Below are 26,062 nucleotides of genomic sequence, written 5' to 3'. Positions count from 1 at the left end.
ATTTTGCTCTACGCTCACTTTTTTGTTCACTTTTTTGCGGCTCTTCATAAAAAGGGCAGTAGAGAAGAATCTGGCAACTACAGGCCAGTTAGTTTAACTTCAGTAGTAGGGAAATTAATGGAAAGCCTCTTAAAGGAAAGAATTATGACTTACATAAAGACAAACAATTTAGAGGACCAAAATCAGCATGGTTTTACTTCAGGGAGATCATGTCAGACTAATCTAATTGACTTCTTTGATTATGTAACAAAAGTATTAGACAAGGGAGGAGCAGTTGATGTAGCATATCTAGATTTCAGCAAAGCATTTGACACCGTCCCACACAATAAACTTATTCACAAACTATATCTCCTTGGTCTAGATTCAAAAATTGTGAACTGGGTGGAATGCTGGCTTAAGGACAGAAAACAAAGTGTCTTAGTAAATGGAGTTCATTCAGCAGAGGGGGCTGTTACTAGTGGTGTTCCTCAGGGGTCAGTTCTGGGGCCTGTTTTGTTTAACATATTTATCTGCGATATCAGCAAAGGGCTACAGGGGAAAGTATGTCTCTTTGCAGATGATACAAAAATTTGCAACAGAGTGGATGTTCCAGGGGGGGTAGACAAAATGAGAAGTGATATACAACAATTGGAGGATTGGACAAACGACTGGGATCTAAAGTTTAACACAGCAAAGTGTAAAATAATGCATTTAGGGAAGAAAAATCCAAATGTTAATTACAGACTCAATGACACTTTACTGACTGTTACAGACGAGGAACAGGACTTGGGAATTATTATTTCAGATGATTTAAAACTTAGTAAACAATGTAGTAAGGCAGCGAGTAAGGCTAGCAGAATGCTTGGATGTATTGGTAGAGGTATTTGCAGCAGAAATAGTAAGGTTCTTATGCCACTTTATAGATCATTAGTTAGGCCTCATCTTGAGTATTGTGTGCAGTTCTGGAGGCCATATCTTCAGAAGGATATTAACAAACTTGAATCTGTGCAAAGGAGGGCTACCAAAATGGTACATGGTCTAAAAAATAAAACTTACCAGGATAGGCTCAATGACCTAAATATGTATAGCTTAGAGGAGAGAAGGGAAAGAGGTGATATGATAGCAACTTTCAAGTACATTAAAGGGTTTAGTAAAACTGAGGCTGTGGGTATTTTACATAAAATGGAAAATTCAAGAACAAGGGGTCATGAGCTCAAGCTAAAGGGTAGTAGATTCAGGAGTAATTTGAGGAAGCACTTCTTTACAGAAAGAGTAATTGATTTATGGAATAAACTTCCTCAAGAGGTAGTAGCAACAAACACTGTGGGGGACTTTAAAAATGCATGGGACAAGCATAGGGCTATCCTACGAACTAGATAAGTTTATACTGTTAGGTAAGGTGGGGCAGACTTGCTGGGCCTATGGCTCTTATCTGCCGTCAATATCTATGTTTCTATGTTTCTATGTTTCTAATGCCGGGTTTCTAAAAACCCGTAATACCAGAGTTGTCTCTAGGTGAGCGGTGAGCATAAACTGCCCGTTAGCACCGCACAGCCTTACCGACAAAACTCATAATCTAGGCGATAGGATGGAGAATACAATAAAAGTGTTAAATCCCAATATTAAAAAATGGTAAATGATGAGATAACTAATATGGCTCTAATAAAATCAAATTAAAGTGGCATAGGAATAAAGCCAGATGGAGGTCCTATACTATCTTCAGTAGAAACATTCATGGAACAAAGTACCTTGGACAAAATGGAGGACTCATCAAAACAAACAGTTGACTGAAAAAAACATGGAGGACAGCCTAGTGCTTGCAATATTGAGTCAGGAATCAGAATAATTCTCTAAGAGTTATTGCCTTATGATCTAAAGCATTCTGCTCTGTGAGATGATCTAAGTAGTCTTGTCAGGATTGCAAGATCCCTCAAAAAGTTTTACAATGGAAAATTTGAGCTGTTTACTAGACATGCACATTAAAAAATGTGGTTGATCCTAATCTTCTGGAAAGAATATTCAGGTAAATCAGCTTCCCTTAAAATTTGTCTGCTGTACTTTCCGGTATTTGTTTTATTTAAACGAATACTGAATATTTGTGGAACATTTACTTTTTCGTTACACTGATGCAAATGGTCCTTTGCTACAGGTGAAAAAGTTCACATGTAGCCTTATACTTAGCCACACTAAACACAATCCTTCTTCTTAGAGCCCCTGGCAGTGCTAATAGGAGGCTTAGCATGGTGGATCGCAGGTCCTGCGTTAAAGGACTTTCTCCTTTAATGCAGGCCCTGAACTGCGCTAAGCTTCATTTTAGCATGACCCAGGGCTCTAAGAAGGATCAAGATTAGTGCAGCTCTCTCTAGCGCACTAGAAGTAAGTATTTTAAGCCCTACAATTAATTTAAAGAAAACTAATAAACACACTAAAGACAAAAGCTGAACTCTGATTCAGTTACTTTAATTGATAAAATACAGTGCCAAAAACATTTGCTTACATTAAAATCTCAGTAAAAGTGTCCACACAATAAGTATTCCAGTCAGTCACCCATGAGCCGAACGTCTGCTCAAGCTGCTTGACAAAACTTCTGAAAAGTCTGTGTAAATGGGCCACCAAACTCAGATGTTCCATGACATCACTGGGATAGCAGAATACGGAAACCAAGTCTGGACAACACTAGAAAGTCACCTCAACGCATTTCCCCAGGATCACAGCCGAGCTTTCTCAAGAGGAAGTGTTAAATAAGGGTACAACCTCCAAGGTTTTGTCAAGAGGCTTGAGTGGACGTTCTGATCCTTGGTAACTCATCAGAATACTTATTGTGTAGATACTTTTACTGAGATTTTAATGTAAGTGTATAATTCTTTTGGCACTATATGTTATCAATTAAAGTAACTGAACTGGAGTTGTGCTTTTGTCTTTACTGTGTTTACTAACGCTTGTTATTGTGGTTTGAGGAAATACATGCCTGCTGCCTCTAAACTTCTATCCCTTACCACGTCTTTTGGCCTGTCCCAATGGACAACTTCTCCAAACCACTGTGAAGGCAACTCCATATACCTGGTCTTCACTAATCTTTGTGCCGTTTCCAACTTATTTAACTTCCCCTTTCTTCTCTCTGACTACCATCTACTAACTTTCTCTCTTACTCTACCTAATACATCTTTGCAAGGCTTACAGTAATTTAAATGGCTTGGACAGACTTTTCCACTCAACTGAATCCTCTGCTCTTCAACATTTCATCCCTCTCTTGCCCAAACCTTGTGGCTTTACAGTATAATTTGGCACTAAAATCAACACTTGACAAAGCTGCACCCTCCACTGTTTGCTGTACATCAATCACTCAATGGCAACCGTGGCACACAAACAGAATAGATATCTTCAGCGATGTTCCTGGGCTGCTAAATGGCAGTGGAGGAAATCACGAACCTGTGCTGATTTATGGCATTATAAATTCATCCTTAAGTCCTACAACTCTGCGCTCAGCCTGGCCAAACAAGTCTATTTTTCCTCCCTTGTGTGATCTCACACATCCAACCCAAGAAAGCTGTTCTCAAACTTTAGCTCCCTTCTATTTCCACCTGCATCCCTGCCCACTACCAACCTCACTGCTCAGATTATTGTTGATCACTTCAAAAATAAAATTAACACCATTAGAAAAGATATCTGCACCTCACACCCCTCAAACCCAGCACTCCTACCCACCCCTTCTATTAAAAAAACTCTATGTTACTTCCCTCCTGTAACAGAGGAAGAAGTCTCTGTACTCCTATCTTTGGCTCATCTCTTAACCTGCCCACTTGACCCTAATCCTTCACAACTTCTTCCCTCTCTCTCTGCTTTACTAACCCCTACCCTAACTCATCTCCTTAACCAAACTCTCACTGCTGGCACATTTCCTGATACATTCAAGCATGCATCAATCATACCAATCCTAAAAAAGCCCTCACTTAACACCTCCACCCCTTTTAACTATTGACCTGTCTCCTTACTTCCATTTGCGTCAAAATTATTGGAACAACTGGTTTATAATCGAGTAACTCAATTTCTCACAACTAACTCATTACTTGATCCAATACAATCTGGTTTCCGCTCTAAACAATCAACAGAAACTGCTATTACTAAAGTAACAAATAACCTGTTATCAGCTAAAGCAAAAGGCCACTACTCCTTAGTAATTCTTCTTGACCTGTCCGCTGCTTTTGACACAGTTGACCATCCTCTCCTCCTAAATATACTACATTTATTTGGCATCCGAGACACATCCCTCTCCTGGTTTGCCTCTTATCTCTCAAACCGCTCATTTTCAGTTTAATTTAACAACATATCTTCTGATCCTATGCCTCTCTCAGTTGGAGTACCACAAGGCTCTGTCTTGGGTCCCTTGCTTTTCTCTCTCTATACATCCTGACTTGGAAAACTTATAGCCTCCTTTGGATTCCAGTACCACTTATATGCTGATGATAGCCAAATCTATCTTTCCTCTCCTGATATCTCTCCCTCTTTACTGAACCAGATTTACATCTGCCTCTCTGCAATTTCCTCTTGGATGTCTTCACACTACCTCCAACTCAATCTGTCCAAAACTGAGCTGCTTCTTATTCCCCCCTCTTCTAGACATCCAACACCTGACATTTCTCTGATGGTTGGAGACTTTATTCTCAACACCTCACCCCAGGTCCGCTGTCTTGGTGACTTGACTCAGAACTCCCATTCAACCCACAAATACAAGCGATTACCAAATCCTGCCTTTCACACCTACGCAACATTTCCAGAATCCATCCATTCTTAACTCAAAAAAACTAAAAAAATATGAATTAATTCCATCATTTTGTCACTCATTGATTATTGCAATCTACTTCTAAATGGCCTTCCAAAACACCGCCTCTCCTCCCTCCAATCTATTATGAATGCTTCTGCTACAATCATCCACCTAAATCGAAGATCTACATAAGCTGCTCTGCTCTGCCAGTCTCTACACTTGCTCCCAATACACTCCAGAATACAATTTAAAGTATTAACCCTAACTTACAAAGCACTCAACAGAAATATTCCCCATTCTGTCCTCTTCGGTCAACCTCTGACTTGCGTCTCTCCACTCCTGTTATCTCTATGTCCCACTCCCGTCTCCAAGACTTCTCCTGTTTTCTGGAACTCTCTACCCCATTCCATAAAACTGTCTCCAACCTTGTATAGCTTCAAATGCTCCTTGAAAACCAACCTATCTCTCCTCCATCTCTCATCCTAACCAAACTAATACATGAACTGCCTGACTCACTGCTGCAACTACAACCAATGTGACAAGTTACCCCAACCTGTCTCTGCATCCTTTACCTGTAGACTGTGAACTCTCCAGAGCAGGGCTCTCTTCCTTCTGTACTAGATTTGGTAAGTTTTTTATGTTTTATATTTTATCACAAATCCTCGTCATATACGCCTATGATTCTACCCAGAGCTACGGAATTTTGCGGCGCTATACAAATAAATGATAATAATAATAATACCACTTGAAGAAGGCAGCACCTGTGTTCATTTGTCTGTTCATCTCTCCACTTGAGACCTATACAGGCACACAACATTGGAGATTAGTCATTGGACTTTGTATTTCAGTTTTTATTATTGTTCTTTTTCTACTGGCTTTTTATTTATTATTTTTTAATGAACACACAATTTGCTGTCCAGTGCAGCATATACCATTTGTTTGAAAGTAGTTTTATTTTATCCACATATACTTGTTTTTATTGTAATATACTAACCTTTTGGTCATATTTATTTGGTTCAATTTATATTTAGATCACAGCACTATTAGCGCTTGCACTACTTTGAATGTTAAAGAAAAATAATGAATACTGATTAATTTTGTCAGTATTCATTCATTTTCTTTAGATTTAGTTGGTGGATTTGCTTGGATATTTGTTTCATAAAATGAAATGCACATGCCTATAAATTACAAAAATAATGCTCAGAGAAAGCCCCAAATATTTTGTGTGATTTCTCTCGCAAAATGGAGTAGACATCACAGGTATAAGTAAAATAACAAAATCTTAAAGAAATTGATTTTGACATCTGAGATATCTTTGCATTAATTCATAGAATAAGTGTTAAGATATTTGATGGATTTTGATTTAAAATAAGAAAAAAAAAATCCAAAATGGAACCTTTAGCATTAAAAATCAAAACCAAATGCAGATATATTGGTAAAAAATTACAGGCCATGAGGCTAATATTACTCTTCCCAAACCAGCATCCTAGATGAAGATGAGATTTGAATGTGGGTTTGCTCACTCCAGGTTTTTCAAAAACAGGTTAAAAACTGTACACCGCATACACCAAATTATTTTTTATATTTATTTATTATTCTGATTATTTTTATTATCATTATTAATATTTTAGCAGCAAAGTTATATAATTTGATAAAGGTGATCAGAGCATGTTTTAGTATGGAAAGTCATTTAAGCTCCCACTTTCTGATGACCTGTTTTATAGCAATGCAGATCATATGTATTTTATGTGACACTGTGTATTTGAAAAACAAATAAAAAATACAAATTTAATTATAATGCCTATGAAACATTTATTTGTAATTGTTTTTTTCTGTGCTTAATTACTGATATATACAGTACTTATAAAAAAAATACCTACACCTTAATCTCTCTCTATCATATCTAACAGTATTTCTTTCTTTCTTTTTTTTTTTAATAATACTGCTTTTAATTATGTTGTAGAACATCAGTTGCATGTCTCTACAGGTCTATACAAAGCCCCTGTATTGACTAGTAAGGCTCTATGCAAATTCACAAATTTAAGTGAACCAGTTAACAATTCTTTCCTTCTACAATGTTGAATTTTAAAAAAATATTGCTGTATGGCAAGCAATTTCCAGCCTATAAGCACATTCAATGCAAATTAAATGTTGCAAATATTTAATATAAACAGAGACCATCTTTATATATGCATTAGTCAAACATCAATTCATTTTGTACCTCCACATGCTTCCTCAGGATGCACGGTCTTATCATTGTTATCAATTTAAAGGGATAGTATAATCACATTTAATTAATTAATGAAAGAGCATTTATATTCTGCTCCGTTCTTTAACCCCTTCAGGAATTTAAGAGGAAAAACTTGCCCAAAGTACTGGAGAATTTATAGCATTTTTGCTATCACTTTATTTAAACAGAAATAAATCCTTTGCTTTATGATTTACCTATAAAAACTATCGGCTAGATTACGAGTCTTGTGTTAGCCTTAAAAAGCAGCGTTGAGAGGTCCTAACGCTGCTTTTTAACGCCCGCAGGTATTACGAGTCTTGCAGGTACAGGTGTACCGCTCACTTTTTTTTCCGTGACTCAAGCTTACCGCAAATCCCGTTACGTCAATTGCGTATCCTATCTTTTTAATGGGATTTGCCTAACACCGGTATTACGAGTCTTGGAAGAAGTGAGCGGTAGACCCTCTCCTGTCAAGACTCCTACCGCATTTAAAAGTCAGTAGTTAAGAGTTTTATGGGCTAACGCCGTAACATAACACACTTAACTAAAGTGCTAAAAAGTACACTAACACCCATAAACTACCTATTAACCCCTAAACCGAGGCCCACCTCCACATCGCAAACACTTAAATACATTTTTTAACCCCTAATCTGCCGTCCGTAACATCGCCGCCACCTACCTACATTTATTAACCCCTAATCTGCCGTCCCCAACGTCGCCGCAACTATACTAAATGTATTAACCCGTAAACCGAAGTCTAACCCTAACCCTAACACCCCATAACTTAAATATAATTTAAATAAAACAAAATAAAATTACTACAATTAAATAAATTAATCCTATTTAAAACTAAATACTTACCTGTAAAATAAACCCTAATAGTTACATTTGAATCTATTTTAGGATTCATTTTTATTTTACAGGCAAGTTTGTATTTATTTTAACTCGGTACAATAGTTATTAAATAGTTATTAACTATATAATAACTACCAAGTTAAAATAAAGACAAATATACCTGTAAAATAAATCCTAACCTAAATTACAATTACACCTAACACTACACTATCATTAAATTAATTACCTAAACTAACTACAATTAAATACAATTACATTAAATAAAGTACAAAAAAAAAATACTAAATTACAGAAAATAAAAAAATAATTACAAGAATTTTAAACTAATTACACCTAATCTAATCCCCCTAATAAAATAAAAAAGCCCCCCAAAATAATAAAAATTCGTACCCTATACTAAATTACAAATAGCCCTTAAAAGGGCTTTTTGTGGGGCATTGCCCCAAAGTAATCAGCTCTTTTACCTGTAAAAAAAATACAATACCCCCCAACATTAAAACCCACCACCCACAAACCCAACCCTACTCTAAAACCCACCCAATCCCCCCTTAATAAAACCTACCACTAACCCCTTGAAGATCACCCTACCTTGAGCCGTCTTCATCCGATCTGGGCAGAAGAGGACCTCCAGACGTGCAGAAGTCTTCATCCAGACGGCATCTTCTATCTTCATCCATCCAGAGCGGAGCGGGTCCATCTTGAAGACAGCCGACACGGAGCATCCTCTTCTTCCGACGACTCCCGACGAATGAAGGTTACTTTAAATGACATCATCCAAGATGGCGTCCCTTGAATTCCGATTGGCTGATAGGATTCTATCAGCCAATCGGAATTAAGGTAGAAAAAATCCTATTGGCTTATGCAATCAGCCAATAGGATTGAACTTCAATCCTATTGGCTGATCCAATCAGCCAATAGGATTGAGCTCCCATTCTATTGGCTGTTCCAATCAGCCAATAGAATGTGAGCTCAATCCTATTGGCTGATTGCATCAGCCAATAGGATTTTTCCTACCTTAATTCCGATTGGCTGATAGAATCCTATCAGCCAATCGGAATTCAAGGGATGCCATCTTGGATGACGTCATTTAAAGGATCCGTCATTCATCATGTAGTCGTCGGTCTGGATGGATGCTCCGCGACGGCTAGCTTCAAGATGCACCCGCTCCGGATGGAAGAAGATAGAAGATGCCGCCTGGATGAAGACTTCTGCCCGTCTGGAGGTCCTCTTCTGCCCGGATCAGATGAACACTTCTGCCCCTATAGAGGACCACTTATGCCCGGCTGGGTGAAGACAGCTCAAGGTAGAGTGATCTTCAAGGGGTTAGTGTTAGGTTTTATTAAGGGGGGATTGGGTGGGTTTTAGAGTAGGGTTGGGTGTGTGGGTGGTGGGTTTTAATGTTGGGGGGTATTGTATTTTTTTTTACAGGTAAAAGAGCTGATTACTTTGGGGCAATGCCCAGCAAAAAACCCTTTTAAGGGCTATTTGTAATTTAGTATAGGGTAGGGATTTTTATTATTTTGGGGGGCTTTTTTATTTTATTAGGGGGATTAGATTAGGTGTAATTAGTTTAAAATTCTTGTTATTATTTTTTTATTTTCTGTAATTTAGTGTCATTTTTTTTGTACTTTAGTTTATTTAATTTAATTGTATTTAATTGTAGTTAGTTTAGGTAATTAATTTAATGGTAGTGTAGTGTAAGGTGTAATTGTAATTTAGGTTACGGTTTATTTTACAGGTATATTTGTCTTTATTTTAACTAGATAGTTATTATATATCTAGTTTATTTTTTTACTAGATTGTCCTGTTAATAAGCTGCATATTAATGTGGGTGCAGCATGTACTTGGCTACCTGTAAATAATCAGGGGATGCATATTCTCCAAAAATGGCCATTGGGGTAACTAAATGTACCAAACTTTAAGATGAAAAATAAATCTTTTTAACACCCACACCCACACCCACATTCACACACACAAACACACACATACACACAAACACACACTCACACACACATACACCCACACCCACATTCACACACACAAACACACATACACTCACACACACACACAAACACACACATACACACACACATATGCACACACCCACATTCACACACACAAACACACACATACACACAAACACACACTCACACACACCCACATTTACACACACAAACACACACATACACACAAACACACACTCACACACATACACACACACCCACATTCACACACACAAACACACACATACACACAAACACACACTCACACACACATACACAGACACCCACATTTACACACACAAACACACACATACACACACACTTACACACACAAACACACACATACACACACTCACACACACAAACACACACACACTCACACATACACACACCTATTACACTCTTAAAACAGAATGGATATTACTCGTGTTTCTTTATTTTAAAACTTTTTAATTTTCAGACATCTTCAGAACTCAATTCAATACAAATACAAATAGTAAACAAGTTTTTAAGTTTTCTTTTGCTTTTCTTATTTTTTTTTTTAAAGAGCATGAAGGCATTTCTTTAAATTTAGCATATAAAATAATTCATTGCTGTAAAGTAAGTAGAGTGTTTGAGAGCTACACTTTGATAAAGGGACAGTAAACGCATTGTAATTACCATATGTGTGTCTGAAATATTTTGGAATTCATTAACATTTTGTTTTACTGCAATTGTATTTCAATACTCAAACTCTAGCTATTATTTTTAATACACACAAGTAAACATGTTATATTACAATCTCAGAAAGTTTAATGTCCCTTTATGTAAAAAATAAATAAATAAAGAACATGCTCACACTCTGTAATCTATTCCTTGGTTAAAACAAACAGTAATTTATAATGAATATTGGGGAATAAATTAAAGAATTGCTTTCAGGTCCGCAATATGCTACTTTATTAGTGGATGTTTTGTCTGCAGCAAGTTACTATTTGTATCCTAAGTAGTTGTTAACATACTAATTTCAATGTAATGTTGTTTTTGGGAAGCATGCCATAGAAATCCTACTGTCCTTAAAATGTAAGCATAGCTGTGGGTCAATGAAGAAATAAAATAAGTAACAGGATCTTTCATTTTATGACCTTGGCAATCTAATTGTTTGGAAAAAAAAAAAAAAGTTCAAATCAGGGCAAGAATCAACATTTTTTTTGTTTTTTTGTTCTGACATTTGCTATCTAATCTCTTTTTGAAATCACTAAAGCCAAAGTACCTTGTTATGGTAGTCATTGGTTAGTGCTGATGGATTAAAGCGGCAGAGGCATTTCCTTGCAAGGCAGAAAGACTTTGCATACTTTGTGCTTCACATACTTTGAGTGTGTATAGTTCCTGCATGTGTGAAATTCTTTAAATCTTCTATCGTCTCCTAGAGCAATGCTGGTGTCTCTTTATACAATCAAGAAATTCACATCCCAGCTTTGCAGTAATGCAATCCATATGTACTATCAAAAAGAGATGCTTAAAACCGGAAAACCTTAAATCAAATAGGTAAAGGTTAGTGCGGATAGAACTCACTGGTCCTAAATGTTAAGAATTGCTAACAGATGATTGCAAGTTTTTTTTTCAAAGGATTTTGTAATTTATCTCTAAGATATCAAACAAATATGCTTTCGGCTACTTCTGCTGCTAAAGGACTAAAAGTTTATTTTCTGGTCAATTATTGTGTTAAAATCCATAGCAGATTTATCTTTGTAAAAGCTCATCTAATATACAACCAGACAGTGTGTAATGAAAAACTTAAAGGGAACATTCACAACCCAGAATATATAGTTTGTCATCTCAACCAATTTTAAAGCACTGCAAAATATATAATATACAGTATTTGGGTCCGAATTATCAAGCTCCGAATGGAGTTTGATGCCCCTGTTTCCGCGCGAGCCTTCAGGCTCTTCGGAAACAGAAGTTGTGAAGCAGAGGTCTAAAGAACGCAACTCCATAACTTGTCCGCCCTGCTCTGAGGCAGCGGACAGAAATCAACCCGATCGAATACGATTGGGTTGATTGACACCTCCTGCTAGCGGCTGATTGGCGGCGAATCTGCAGGGGGCGGCGGACATGATATGCTACATCGTATCATGTCCATTCGTACTATGATAAATTGGCCCCTTTGAATTAAAGTTTGTCTGTTTCCAATTTGCTTTTTCACTGATAAGGTAGATAGGCTATAAAGTTTAAACAAAATGTTTTCACACATACAAACATTGCCATTGTGAATCTTCTACAAAAATGACATAACAGTTTATTAAAGGGATATGAAAACAAAAATGCTCTCTTGTGTCAGACAGAGCATAACATTTTTAAAAAAAGTTTCCAATTTACTTCTATTATCAAATGTGCTTCATTCCTATGATATTCTTTGTTGAAGAGCTACCTATGCAGTTATGTGGAGCACTAAATGGCAGGAAATAGTGCTGGCATCTACTGTTCTTGCAAATGTATAACATTCTTGCCAAACTGCTGCCAAATAGTGCTCCAGACACTTACATGCTCCCTATTTTTCAACAAAAGTTACCAAGACAATGAAGAAAATATGATAGAAGTAAATTAGAAAGTTGTTTAAAATCTAAATCATGAAAGAACATTTTTGGGTTTCATATCCCTTTAAATCCTATTTTTAACTTCTATCAAAAAATGTTCACTGCCTAGCACTGGTGATACTAACTTTAAAGGGAGTGAATTTCAGTTTTAAAATGAAGCGATTTTGTTGTATACTCCCATCAGTAAAAGTGCATACACAAATATGCTGTGAGTGCCCATGCATCAGCGTTCCAACAACACACATTTCAGAGAGTTAGAAGTGGCTTGTATGTCACAAATGAAGTCTTCACTGACACAATACACATCACTGCCAGCTCTGTGAACAGAGATGATGTGTTCATGAATCACACATAGCATATGTGCATATGCCACTGAAACAGTATAACTTGTATAAGAAGCGATTATGCTAAAGGAAATAAAATTAAAACTTGCTTCTATTTGTAACTAAAATGCACTCATACACATTTCAGTTTTTGGCTATCTATGCCTTAAATAAAGCATTATATTATTTAGCTGGAGTAAAGAGTTATTTCCTTAGTTTTTTTCAGGTTTACATACTTGTAGCACTAGTTTATGGTAACATCTGTATGTCGGAATGTTAGAAACAGCAGGTGCATTAATTCCCTCACATAATAGACATCTAAGGGGACATGCAGTAACATTTATGTAGGATAAAATTCCTCTCAATTAGCTGTTCTTCATTTAGTTTGGTGCTATGCTGTTTTAATTAAAATAAGGTATTAAATACTTAACACATACATACAACATTGTTGCTATGTCTGTAACCCACTTTAATTGCAAATGATGCCAGTAATTGTCTTACCACTTTATTTAAGTGACAACTGCAAAAATCAAAGGTACAATATTGTTTATAAATATGCATCAAAAGACCTACAACACTGCTCTAAAAAATAAGTTACCTCACCATACAAACTATAGATCCAGCCAGTCCTGTGTTATAAAAAAAACAGATATTTTTGTTACCCTATAGACACTATGGGACCTATCTATCAAGCTCCGAAAGGAGCTTGACGGCTCGTGTTTCTGGCGAGTCTTCAGACTCGCCAGAAACAGCAGTTATGAAGCAGCAGTCACAAAGACCGCTGCTCCATAACCCTGTCCGCATATGCTGTCAGCATTTATCATTGCACAAGCAGTTCTTGTGAACGTTTTCGATCAGGTTGATTTCTGTCCGCTGCCTCAGAGCAGGCGGACAAGTTATGGAGCAGTGGTCTCGCTGGAAACACGGGGCATCAAGCTCCGTACAGAGCTTGATAAATTGACCCCTGAAAGTCAAATTCTGTAACCTAAGTTACAGAATGCTTCAAAATTGCCCAAACCATCTACATGCCTTACAGTGACTGCTTAGAACATTGCACAAACTCATTTCCAATCAGCTTTAATTAGCCACATTCAAGGACAATAAGATATGTAGCTGGTTTGGCCCATTTTTAGCATTGTGAAATACCAAGGTTACAAAATGTGACTTCTAACCTTTTTAGGTAGCAAGGAACACGTACAAATTTACAGTAAAATCATAAATAAATAATAAATGTATATAACAGAGGGTTATATTTGAGTAACTTATTTAATTTAAGTGGGTTAAAAGTGTTAAATTGAATGTCCCTTTAAATGAAAGGGCTCAATAGAACATCAAAATATGAAATTTCTACTGACATCTGGCTATATGTGCACTGCCATAATATTATAGTCAACTATATCTATCTATCTATCTATCTATATACTGTATACATATATATATATATATATATATATATATATATATATATATATATATATATATGGCTTGATTGGAGTAGCCATGTTGCCATGTTAGTCCAGAGATTTAGACATCAAAATAACAAGAGTAATGCTTTATTTTTTATTGGACTAACTATAACTTTATAAGCTTTTGGAAGAATAACTTCCTTTCTCAAGTCTGAAGCAATACTGACTAATTCCTTTTCAGTATTTCTTCAGACTTGAGAAAGGAAGTTATTTTTCCGAAAGCTTGTCAACTTATAAACATATAATTAGTCTAATAAAAAAGTATCATTGCTCAATGCAATACTCTTTTTATTTTGATATACAGGGAGTGCAGAATTATTAGGCAAATTAGTATTTTGACCACATCATCCTCTTTATGCATGTTGTCTTACTCCAAGCTGTATAGGCTCGAAAGCCTACTACCAATTAAGCATATTAGGTGATGTGCATCTCTGTAATGAGAAGGGGTGTGGTCTAATGACATCAACACCCTATATCAGGTGTGCATAATTATTAGGCAACTTCTTTTCCTTTGGCAAAATGGGTCAAAAGAAGGACTTGACAGGCTCAGAAAAGTAAAAAATAGTGAGATATGTTGCAGAGGGATGCAGCACTCTTAAAATTGCAAAGCTTCTGAAGCGTGATCATCGAACAATCATGCGTTTCATTCAAAATAGTCAACAGGGTCGCAAGAAGCGTGTGGAAAAACCAAGGCGCAAAATAACTGCCCATGAACTGAGAAAAGTCAAGCGTGCAGCTGCCAAGATGCCACTTGCCACCAGTTTGGCCATATTTCAGAGCTGCAACATCACTGGAGTGCCCAAAAGCACAAGGTGTGCAATACTCAGAGACATGGCCAAGGTAAGAAAGGCTGAAAGACGACCACCACTGAACAAGACACACAAGCTGAAACGTCAAGACTGGGACAAGAAATATCTCAAGACTGATTTTTCTAAGGTTTTATGGACTGATGAAATGAGAGTGAGTCTTGATGGGCCAGATGGATGGGCCCGTGGCTGGATTGGTAAAGGGCAGAGAGCTCCAGTCCGACTCAGACACCAGCAAGGTGGAGGTGGAGTACTGGTTTGGGCTGGTATCATCAAAGATGAGCTTGTGGGGCCTTTTCGGGTTGAGGATGGAGTCAAGCTCAACTCCCAGTCCTACTGCCAGTTTCTGGAAGACACCTTCTTCAAGCAGTGGTACAGGAAGAAGTCTGCATCCTTCAAGAAAAACATGATTTTCATGCTGGACAATGCTCCAAGTACTCCACAGCGTGGCTGGCAAGAAAGGGTATAAAAGAAGAAAATCTAATGACATGGCCTCCTTGTTCACCTGATCTGAACCCCATTGAGAACCTGTGGTCCATCATCAAATGTGAGATTTACAAGGAGGGAAAACAGTACACCTCTCTGAACAGTGTCTGGGAGGCTGTGGTTGCTGCTGCACGCAATGTTGATGGTGAACAGATCAAAACACTGACAGAATCCATGGATGGCAGGCCTTTGAGTGTCCTTGCAAAGAAAGGTGGCTATATTGGTCACTGATTTGTTTTTGTTTTGTTTTTGAATGTCAGAAATGTAAATTTGTGAATGTTGAGATGTTATATTGGTTTCACTGGTAAAAATAAATAATTGAAATGGGTATATATTTGTTTTTTGTTAAGTTGCCTAATAATTATGCACAGTAATAGTCACCTGCACACACAGATATCCCCCTAAAATAGCTATAACTAAAAACAAACTAAAAACTACTTCCAAAAATATTCAGCTTTGATATTAATGAGTTTTTTGGGTTAATTGAGAACATGGTTGTTGTTCAATAATAAAATTAATCCTCAAAAATACAACTTGCCTAATAATTCTGCACTCCCTGTATATATATGTAGATAGATAGATAGATAGATAGATAGTTGTACACACACACACAATGAAGAACTTCCCAATCAAACACCTAGTCATATACCACATTCCTTTTGACCCCATTGTTATCAGTATAAATGTTATATTATTATTATGAATAATATTATTATTTATTAAACATTTTTATATATGAGTGTAGTATTTTAATTTAATATGTTTTACTTGTGTTTTGTGAAATGTTTATTTTAACCCTTACACTTTACTTCAGATCTCAGGTTGCGCTAATTCTTCTAGCGCTATTTGGGCTTTCACTCAAGCGCAACACATAACTTTAAACGAGTAAAATAAGCCTGTTTAGAACGGTCACAATATCCATTTAAAGGAATGAGTGTGCTTGAGCAATGGTGGTCGCACTAAACCTTCTCTGGTAAATCTGATATACTATGGTAATATCAAGTTGGACTAATTTTAGTGTGGTCCACCGATACTGCTTATCACGTCCCACATTAACGTTGGTGCACCACTTGTAATCTGGTCCTTTAAGGGGAAACCAATTTTACAGTGCACTTTCCCTTTAATATTATTAAGGTTAGGGTTATTTATGAGAATTTTTTCACTTTGTTGATTTATGGGGGTCTATATATCATGTTTAGGCGGACATGATCCGCTGTAGCGGATCATGTCCGCCCGACATTGATAAATGCCAACAGCATACACTGTCTGCATTTATCATTGCACAAGCATTTCATGTGAAATACCGCCTCCTGCAGATTCTTGGCCAATCAGCCATTAGCAGAGGGTGTCAATCACCCCGATCGTATTGCAATGATTGTTGTTCGCCACCTCAGATGTGGCGGACGAGTTAAGGAGCAGCTGTCTTAAGACCACTGCTTCTTAACTTATGTTTCCGGCGAGCCTAAAGGTTCGCACGGAAACTGCTGCATTGGCAGCATCATAAATTGGCCCAATATTCTGGCATTCATAAACCTAACATAAACATATTAATCAAGTGTTTATATATTTCAAATATAATTTTATTGAGTTAAAGAAAGTTACAAAATGTAACAATTTATCATAAATATTGCTATGGAACTTTAGTTTAGCCATCACTATACAAAATACAACACAAATAAAAATACTTTCCCTGTAAAAGCATATTTATACGGCTATGCACTTATTCCCCATAGTAAATAGAATGTTTCATCTTTTCATCTAGGTGAATACCCTATTATTAAATAGATGATTGTGAACTTGTCTTGGAGTAATATTCTTTTTGTCTAGAGAGACACATTTTTTTTCTCTTTTTATCAAGAAACATGATATACCAGCATGATGTTTAATATGAAGCTGTAAGGTAATTCACTGCTTACTGAGAAGTCAAGGTCACAGAGCAAACTATTTCTCATCTCCTGCTTGCTTCAAAATTTCTCACATTAGAGGTCACAGCTGGCAGCAAACCACATCAAGTGTCTAGAGATAAATGTAAGAGAGGAAAATAATTGTATGTAGTGAAAATAGCGATCATGACAAACTAAGTATACAAGAACAGAAGGTGCCAGGTACCCTGATATACTGTTCTTGCAAACAGCAAGATGAAAATGACTGTTACAAAGAGCACACAACATAAACAGTGGCTGGAATGACTGATAATTAATTACTTGTTGGACATTTAGACAGTGTATGTAACAAGCTGTCTAAATCCATTGGATTAAAAGTAAATATACTTAAGGGTTATACATTGCAGTTTAAAGGGACATTCTGATGCAAAAACAACATGCTTTGATTTAATAGAGAATGTAATTTTTGCATAAATAACCTTAGCTACCCCATCCCAAGGGGTTAAGCGCATAGGTAAAGTATCTCTCAGGAACCCCAAGACTTCCAACTTCTGAGGAGGGATTATAATTCGTTTTTCATTGATGCATTGAAAGTAGTTGAAACATAGAGAAAACGTTCAACAGAAACATAACGTTATTCAATATACCTATGCCTAAAACTAGGCAAGGTGTAGGATAAAATGTCTTAAAATAAATAGGAAAGGTGAGCAGATTAAACAGAAATAATATTGTCCTAAAAGTAATTACAACTATCTTTATAAGTCTACAGAGGCTTTGGTCACTATCTATCAAGCAGTGGAGGCTATATTGGAACACTTGCCCTCTAGTCATACGAGTCTGCTTACCGTTAGTTAAGAGTCAGTGGTCGTAAGTTTAAATTACTCTGAATTTGTTAACTTGGGGTGATAGACAGGCCCTGCTCTTTTGTGATTGGTTGTGCAAGAGCAGGGGGCAGTGCTGCACAAGAACTTCCTTGTGCTATAACAGCATATGCTACCTGCTTGCTGCAAACACAGGCAGAATATTACCTTGTCGACCTTTCAAATAATGACTAGATTATGAGGCCTATTTATGAAAGCGTCAACTGAAAATGCGCTTGAATTCCGCGTCATAGTTGTTGCGAGATTAGTTATCAAAGCCTTAAGATCAGAATAATTTGAAATTTGTGACGTAACATACGATCCGCCGGTCTCAATTCGACGCAGATCGATGCGAGTTGAAAACCCGTGGAATTTGAGCGTAATCCTGTTCATTCGCCCTCCTATTCGATACTGTTTGAAGCCCTCACGATGTTATCAAAAATTCAACAATTACGCTCGCGTCTTATCCAACGCAGCGTACCTAGTTTTCAATCCGCCACACCTGAGGTCGGGATGCTCAATGGGAATCGGAAAACAATGAAATCTTATGTTCGATGCTGCAAGAGAATGAAGCATATCACCTAATAAAACTCAATTACAAACATTATAAAATATGTACACCCTTTGTACATCAAACAATATTATTGCTCCACATTTGGTGCACTAGTAGATATAGGGATGAAAGTTAAAATTACTACTTATGGATTATGCTACAACTTTGTCTCTCATTACAAAGCAAGGGGACAATATTTCTACATATTTGGTGCAAAGTTTTGCCCCAAACTTGTCGCACTAATAGATATAGAGATAAAAATACACAACAAGAAATAGCTAACTTCCTTTTTATTTGTTGGAAAAATCTATGTGCACCATGTTTAAGCCATGTAAAACAAGTCACACTCTCCAACACTTTTCGCACCAATTATGATGCAAACTCCTAAATAACCCACAAACTAGTGATTTTTTCCACCACTTTTTATTGGAATATGCATAATCACATGATTTATGACATCAGCCAATCTGAATCAAATACACATTATAAACTATCACTAAAAAATCAAATTGCTTGATACTTGTGTCATTGATCACACATCAGAACTTGTAAGTGCCATGTGTTAGATTGTGTATTATACTTTTAAAGTATGTATATGTGAAATTAGTATTCAAGATAAATATTGATGCTGACATTAGGACACACAGTGTAATATTTTAGACAAGGATTTTAAAATTCGAATTGATGTTTGATTTAATATAATCTTAAGCTGATAGCTCAAAGGGATAGCCCACCTAACATTAAACTGTCATGATTCAGAAATTAAAATGACCTCTTTACTGTCATGCTATTTTCAGTGTATTTCTTTCTTCTCTTGAATTTCTTTTTCAGTAAGAAATGTCATCTTATATGCCAGCCCATTTTATAACACCTGTGTAGGGGTGACTTTTAAAAATAGATTGCAATCAGGAGGGGTTAGACAGGTGTAGAGAGAAAACTGACCAAAATATTCTTTCATGATTTGGATAGAACATACAATTTTAAACAACTTTCCAATTTTCTTCTATTATCAATTGTTCTTCATTCTGTTGTTATCCTTTGCTGAAGGAACAACATTGCAATACTGGCAGCTAGCTGAGCACATCTATTTAGCCAATCACAAGAGAACAAAGCATATTTGAAAACTGAAGTGAATTTTAAAGTGTTTTAAAATTACATGCTCTATCTGAATCATGCAACTTAAATATTTTACTTTCCTATCCCTTTAAAATACCCATTATATATGTGTGTATATACATACTAAAATATGTATGTACAATATTAAAAATAATTAGAATAATTCACTATCCACTTAGCACCAAATATGTCACTACTTGCTATATTCACAATTAGTCCTGCTCAGAAAAATAATACAATTACACTATTATATACAATAATGTGCTAAAGAGAAATGTGCTTGTTCATGGACAGTAATGAAATGATATAAACAAAGTTGGGAATAACCTGAATAGCCGCGACTTCGATGAATGTTAGTTAACACCAGTCCGATGCTCTTTGCACCGTACTTGACGCATTTTTGACGGCTTTTTTCATAAATAAGGAGATCATATTGAGATCCGCGGCCGCAATGTTTGACGATGTTTGGCGAGCATATTGACGCCCGCGAATGCAACATAGTTGACGCTTTGATAAATAGGCCTCTATGAGTGGAGCACTATTTAATGCACCAGCTCAAGCCTATACTGTGCTGGAAGAAAGCTTATTGCGCTCTTCTAGTTGCTCTTGAAAGTAGCTGTTTTCACGCATGCTAACCCAATGAGCACAAAAGCCGTATGCATACGCATTCACGTATTCCCCCATAGAAGTCAATGGCACAAAACCTGATCCCATATTCTCATGTGTGCTAACCCGACAGGAAAATATAAATATTTCACATTCCAATGCTCTTCACATAGTATAATATGTTCTATTTATTCATAAATACATATTTTTTATATATATATATAATGGTATATACAATATATATTCATACTTATATATATATATATATATATATATCCTATATTATAAAAGGTCAGGTATGTTTGTTTGTCAAATTCAGTCATGCGCAGTAGAGACTGCATCACAAGACAAATATACCTGGCCGTAAGAAGCAGTGTATAGCGACCTGCGCCACCCGTAATTTCACCTTGCACATCGGGGTATTACATAAACCCCGCCGGCAGTTCATAAAGTGTCATAAGTCGGATAAACTAGCGATGTCCAGAAATGAGCGTAAATACAAATTTCTGGAGTTGCCAGTGACTTACGGCACTTTAGAAACTGCCAACCGACGAGGAGCGGCTCCATCTTGAAGACATCCAACGCGGAGCATCCTGTTCATTCGACGTCCAACTGAAGAATGAAGGTTCCTTTAAATGACATCATCCAAGATGGCATCCCTTTAATTCCGATTGGCTGATAGAATTCTATCAGCCAATCGGAATTAAGGTAGGAAAAATCCTATTGGCTGATGCAATCAGCCAATATGATTGAAGTTCAATCCGATTGGCTGATCCAATCAGCCAATAGGATTGACCTCGCATTCTATTGGCTGTTCCAATCAGCCAATAGAATGAAAGCTCAATCCTATTGGCTGATTGCATCCGCCAATAGGATTTTTCCTACCTTAATTCCGATTGGCTGATAGAATTCTATCAGCCAATCGGAATTGAAGGGATGCCATCTTGGATGACGTCATTTAAAGGAACCTTCATTCTTCAGTTGGACATCGAACGAAGAGGATGCTCCGCGTCGGATGTCTTCAAGACGGAGCTGCTCCTCGTCGCATGGAAGAAGATAGAAGATGCCGCTTGGATAAAGACTTCTGCCTGTCTGGAGGACCTCTTCTGCCCGGATTCGATAAAGACTTCTGCCCGGATCGGATAAAGACTTCTGCCCGGCTGGGTGAAGACAGCTCAAGGTAGGGTGATCTTCAAGGGGTTAGTATTAGTTTTTTTTAAGGGGGGATTGGGTAGGTTTTAGAGTAGGGTTGGTTGTGTGAGTTGTGGGTTTTAATGTTGGGGGGTTGTATTTCTTTTTTTACAGGTAAAAGAGCTGATTACTTTGGGGCAATGCCCCGCAAAAAGCCCTTTTAAGGGCTATTTGTAATTTAGTATAGGGTAGGGAATTTTATTATTTTGGGGGGCTTTTTTATTTTATTAGGGAGCTTAGATTAGATGTAATTAGTGTAAACTTCTTGTAAATTTTTTTATTTTCTGTAATTTAGTGGGTTCTTTTTGTACTTTATTTTATTTTATTTAATTGTATTTAATTTTAGGTAATTGTAGTTAATTAATTTAATTTATTTAATGATAGTGTAGTGTTAGGTGTAATTGTAACTTAGGTTAGGATTTATTATACAGGTAAATTTGTATTTATTTTAACTAGGTAGCTATTAAATAGTTAATAACTATTTAATAACTATTGTCCCTAGTTAAAATAAATACAAAGTTGCCTGTAAAATAAAAATAAATCCTAAAATAGCTACAATGTAATTATTAATTATATTGTAGCTATCTTAGGGTTTATTTTATAGGTAAGTATTTAGTTTTAAATAGGAATAATTTAGTTAATAATAGTAACTTTATTTAGATTTATTTAAATAATATTTGTTAGGGGGGTGTTAGGGTTAGGGTTAGACTTAGGTTTAGGGGTTAATAACTTTATTATAGTGGCAGCGACGTTGGCGACGGCAGATTAGGGGTTAATACATTTAATAGGCTATGTGGGCTATGGTGGTTTAGGGGTTAATACTTGAATAGGTTAATTGCGTTGTGGGCTATGGCGGTTTAGGGGTTAATAATTTAGTTATTACTTGTGGTGTTGGTTTGATGGCGGATATAGGGGTTAATAGACTTTATTAGTTATTGTGGTCGGGGATTGCGGTTGACAGGTAGATAGACATTGTGCATGCGTTAGGTGTTAGTTTATTTTTGCTGGCATTTTCGGGAGTTACGGTGCTCCCATACTCAGCGCAAGGCTTGCTGCGGCTGCCTTTTATGGCGAGGTAAAAATGGAGTAAGATTTCTCCTTTTTCCCACATAAGTCCTTGCACTGGATATTGGATACCGATTTCCAACGCGGTTCTATGTTAGCTTATGGGAGTAATAATTACAGGCGATGGGTGAAATATACGCACGTAACTTGTATGCTACGCCGTATATGTAATACCAAAATCGCGTAAAATCTGGCGGCGGAGGATTTTGCAGGCGACGCTGCATATGTAATGGAGGCCTAGGTATCTAACCACTTGATTAAGGGCTGAACTGCAGCTATTTTTAGAAACAAGAAAGGTTGTGTGAGAGTATATAAACTGCACTGTATACAGCAAATATAAACTAGAAATACACAATATGTAAAAAAAAAACACTTTATTTTACTGACAGAACCATGTCTTAGAACATTTAAAAAGATATAACATAAACCTATTCACAAAGCAAAGTATTAAATGTTGCTATTGTATATAGTCCTAATACATAGGTTAAAAAACTATTTGCACAATGGAGGGTAAATTAAAGTTTTTGAGATGAAATGGAGCATTATTGTCCCCACTTTCATACAATATACAAATTTACAACATACAAATATGCAGTATTAAATCACAAGTATAAAAACCTTTTAAAGAACTAAAAATCATATAGTACTCTGATAAATGAAGAGCGAGAGAAACTGCAAACACTTGCCTGGCCAGACTCTGTGTATACGTTACCACTACTAGTTTCAGGGACACGCCCCTTCCTCAGGTGTATATATCTCTAAACATGTATATGTATGCATCTCAATGCTCAATGTTAAAGCCCTTTCCCTGCTTTTTTTTCTAACACCAGAGACCTCATATCTTTGAGCCCTTATAACTTATTATGAGTGTAAGTTTACTTTGTAATGTATTTTTTTTGTGTTTTTTTGACACTTTTTTGTTTTGCTGAGCTTTGAGGATATGGTAATCATAAATTGCGATTGCGCTCATGCGATTGCGTTTACTTTCAACTTGTAATACGAGTTGTAAACCAGACGATGAACTTCTTATTGCTCGATCGTAACTTTTAGCACTCCACTTGAAATCTGGCCCTTTATGGGTTATTTTATGTTAAAGTGGCATTATATGCAGAAACCTTTTATCATGTAAATTAACTAGTAAACTTAAAGTGAAGGTAAAGTTTATTAAATTCGAATATATCAATTAATTCTTTCATCATAGAATAAGCTAATTGCTAACTTTATTTAATATATATTTTTTTATTTTTCTTGTATTGATATCTATATATTTCCCTACCATTTCGACGATAACTCCTCCCAACCTCTATTTCCAGATAATAGGTGAGGTGACGTATAGAGCGGTCCCACCTCAGAAACGTGTTCACGATGAACATTCTAAATGCGCATGCGCAAATCTGACCTTGCAATCACAAATGCGCATGCGATAGTCGGCGAAACCAGAGCAAACAAACAAACAAGAACAAAGATCTGCTAGCCTCAAAATACAGAGACCATAAAATAAAAATACGTATAACTAAATACGTTTTGTCAAAAATACATTACAGTCAGTATTTAGTATCTATATTTTTTGCATTATTGCTTTAGGAGTTATACTAGGCTTTGCCAAATTGAAGTTATGTTGGCAGCGAATCAGATCTAGAAAGCAGCCAAGCAAATCTCAAACCAGTGCTTTGATTCAATTATTGCAATTTAAACAGCATGACATATACTTTATCTTCTTAACCTGATGGTGAGTTCAAAGATGCTTTAAAATATTGGGAAAGGTGCATTGCATTGGATTATTATGTAGCATGCAGCCAAAGTACAACCTCTGGCCATTATCTTACTTGGCTCTGAGTTTACGTGTTATGACTTTCTATTATAGTTCTACACCATTAGAGTAAAGTTATGCGCTTGTCCGTATTCGATGCAGCCGTAAATAAAACTAGCACGCATGTGCAAAACGGGAATGCGCTTGTACTCAGAGATGAAGACTGTAACGCATGTGCATATCATCAAGTAAACGGATGACATGGGGTCACGGCCGCCTAACAGACAGATTTTCAACTGGCTGATCTAAAAATGTGACCAGGACATTAAAAAAAAAAAAAAACGGGTTGATTTTGCGGAGCTGAAAAAAAGGGAATTAAAACCAAGATAACTGGATTTAATATTTTAAAAAATCATGAATGAAACTCCTATTGATTTTTAACAAAGAATTGGATTGTGGATCAGCGTCAAGGTAACTTTACCTTCACTCACGGGAGTGTTAAGGCATAGGCCAACAAGGCGGGTGCCTAGAGCAGCAGATTTTGGGGGGCGGCACTTGCCGTGGCTGCACTGAATATGCGGTCATTAAAAAAAAAATTAACTTGAAAGTGCATGCTACAACCGTTTCAAGCTTTGCCAAAACCAAATATGGCTACCAGGCCCTCATCTCACACCCACCATTGCCTCCCTGAGGCCAGACGCACTGCCCTCTTACACCTCCACGGGATTCAGACTGAAACCAATATCATGATAGTCCTGTCTGAGATTCACGGCTGTCCGGCTCCTGCTGCGTCATGTCTAGTTATTCGGGCCAGTCCACCCATCTCTTCCCTCTTCGTAAGGAATGTGGCTGATGCCACCAGGTAAGCAGGAGGGACCAGGTATAACCACAAGCGCTAGTCTGGTGTATGCGCACGACACATTAGGCTTGAGGCCTGGCCTGTCCCCATCTGAAACCTGGATCCCCCAGAACACACCATGGATGGAGGTCTAGCCAGGACAGATAGTAACAGGGATCTAAGCTTTCAATCTCTGGTCTAATGCGCAGGATAGACTAAGCATAAATTAGGGACAACGATACAGCAATAGAATAAACGAGAGATGAAGCCGAGTACACTACACCCCTACAATCCCTAGGACATTCTGTCTAAGTTACTGATTGCTTATATGTTTGCATGAACTAGAGAGAACTGAGACACTTAGATCCCCAAGTATGTTTACTACCCAGGTATAGCTCCTTTGGTTATTACAAGAGAGGGAGTCCTAGGGATAGTAGGGGTGTAGTGTACTCGGCTTCATCTCTCGTTTATTCTATTGCTGTATGGTTGTCCCTAATTTATGATTAGTCTATCCTGTGCATTAGACCAGAGATTGAAAGCTTAGATCCCCGTTATTATCTGTCCTGTCTTCACCTCCATGGTGTGTTCTGGGGGGTTCAGGTTTCAGATGGGGTGTAGCTGACTTTATCTGTGTCCTTTATGCCAGCTGTATTCTGCAGCTCTCTGTGCACTCTCATTATTTGGTGCTAATATTGTCAGTGACCGGTCACTTGGTTT

This window comes from Bombina bombina, chromosome 6 (genome assembly GCF_027579735.1).
Source record: "Bombina bombina isolate aBomBom1 chromosome 6, aBomBom1.pri, whole genome shotgun sequence".
In the NCBI taxonomy this organism is placed as follows: Eukaryota; Metazoa; Chordata; class Amphibia; order Anura; family Bombinatoridae; genus Bombina; species Bombina bombina.
Note: the sequence above shows the minus strand (reverse complement) of the source record.